The sequence below is a fragment of the Sinocyclocheilus grahami genome, unplaced genomic scaffold (genome assembly GCF_001515645.1).
Source record: "Sinocyclocheilus grahami isolate Dianchi unplaced genomic scaffold, SAMN03320097.WGS_v1.1 scaffold1768.1, whole genome shotgun sequence".
NCBI classification, from domain to species: Eukaryota; Metazoa; Chordata; class Actinopteri; order Cypriniformes; family Cyprinidae; genus Sinocyclocheilus; species Sinocyclocheilus grahami.
The window spans coordinates 129018-131141 of NW_015506947.1; positions in this window are offsets into that span (position 1 = coordinate 129018).

The window sequence follows — 2124 nt, forward strand, 5'->3', positions numbered from 1 at the left end:
ATCTCAGTCCTACCACTTCACCGGGAATACCATTCAGTTAATCAAGTACGAAAGAAAAAAGAGCTGATGAGTTGACAGAGTGCGACGAGATGACGAAGAGCAGAAGAGTTGATAGAGTGCGACGAGATGATGAAGAGAATTTGTTCCGGAGGACTCCACTCAGATGATTCAGGTCCAAATGTATCACCGAACAACAGTCCAAGGGAACAAAACCAGTCTGCACAAATGTACATTTTAAATTGATTACATCAACAACATCAGAACACGTAAACCATTCCTTGTAAGAGAGATCACATGTATTTTTAACTCATATTTTCCTTTTCCTCCTCCTATGAAATAAAGTTTATGAAGCAAACCTGCTTTGAACACTTTTTTTCCAATTTGAGAGCTAGCAATACACTTTTACATAAATCAATTGAACAGAGTTACATTTTATACATTAGCAATTTCACTCGACGTGAAAAACACAATAAGCATGAGCATTGCACACCTAGTGCTCTCCTTGACTAGCAAAACTAGTATCGTGGTGCTATACTTAGCTGCTCTCATCTTCAACACCCACATGAACAATTTAACCACATTTCCTTTGACATGAATACATTCTGAATGGTTTTGCTCAAATAATAACACAATGACAACTAAATATTTTGTTACAAGCAGAATACACTCACCAGAATGTCTCAGAAAAGTCACGGAAAGCAATAAGTCTTCGACTTCTCTTCCACAGTGTTTCAAATTCAACCTCCCAGCTGACATATAAACAATAAACCAGCTATTCAAAGGCAATTTGCAATATAAATGCTTATTTTAATCAACAGTCGAAATTACTCGCACGCTATGCGTTATGTCCGTGCTTCATGCACATTTCTCTCTGCAGGCTATTGCAGTGCACTCTCTCCCCGCATGAACTACCCAACCTCTTAAAGGGGCAGTACCAGGTTTTAAAGAAGTGAGACTAGGAAGTAAAACAGGATAGAAATATCAAGGGTTACACACAGAAGAGATACTCCCCTTGTCCAAATACCCACACTTGTGGTCTTGGCCACTTGAGAGCGCGTGCGAGCGACAGGAAGTAAGTGCGCAAGACTGTCCCAGGTCTTAAAAATGCCAGAGCGCAGTGCCCTTAACGCACACTAAATCCACACTATCTCGAATACCGCTCCGGAGCGCTATTCGAGGCTTGGTGTATCCCATCATGCATCATGTTCTGGAAATAAATCGTGAGACTTTTTGCCGAGATCTCGCGAGAGGTCATGGAAACCTTTCCAATGCAAGTTAAATATTAATATAATAATTAGATATTACATAACATTTGGTAGAAAAACAGTGTTTTTACGTTTTATTGGTGCAAAGATTTTTGCAACTGCTTTTTTCCACAAATTAAAATTGTCATGTTATAGGGACTACTGAACAGACATTTAGAAGTTGATTTTAAAATGCAAAGTATTTAAAATTAAAATTAAAATAAAGCTATGTAAACACTTGCATTTTTAAAACACTACAAGTGTGTCCCATCAGGTAATGAAAAGTTCGACACACACTTGTGGTCTTCATGCTAACTTGAACACTTGGGCCAAATACAGGAAATACGTCATATAAGTAGTCAAGTGGCCAAGTGCAAAGACTGCAAGTGTGGGTATTTGGACAAGGCTACTGTTTCTTTGATCAGTGGTTCTTAATTCCATTCCTCACACACCACCGCTCTGCATATTTTGCATGTCTCTCTTATTTAACACACCTGATAACCAGCTCATTAGAAGAGAGCTCCATGCATGAACTGTCTTCCGATTGACATGGTCCCTACATAGTGTTCTCCTTACTCCCTGAGCAAGGTTACTTCACTTTGGAACATTTATTTACAAATTTACGCAACACCATGGCCTGCAATGTCTTCACACACAGACAAAACTTACTAGTGAAGTGTGAAGTGTGACATAATAACATAAAATTTAACCCTCATAAGGTCCACGTTTCCTGTTTACACTAAGGTCTTTGGGGTCAATATGACCCCAACATTGAAAGAATAATTGTAAAAAAATTTATAAATTTTTAATCATACAGATAATATATATATTTTTTTCTCTCTTCTCATCTATACATTAATGCTGTGTTTTGGGAGATATT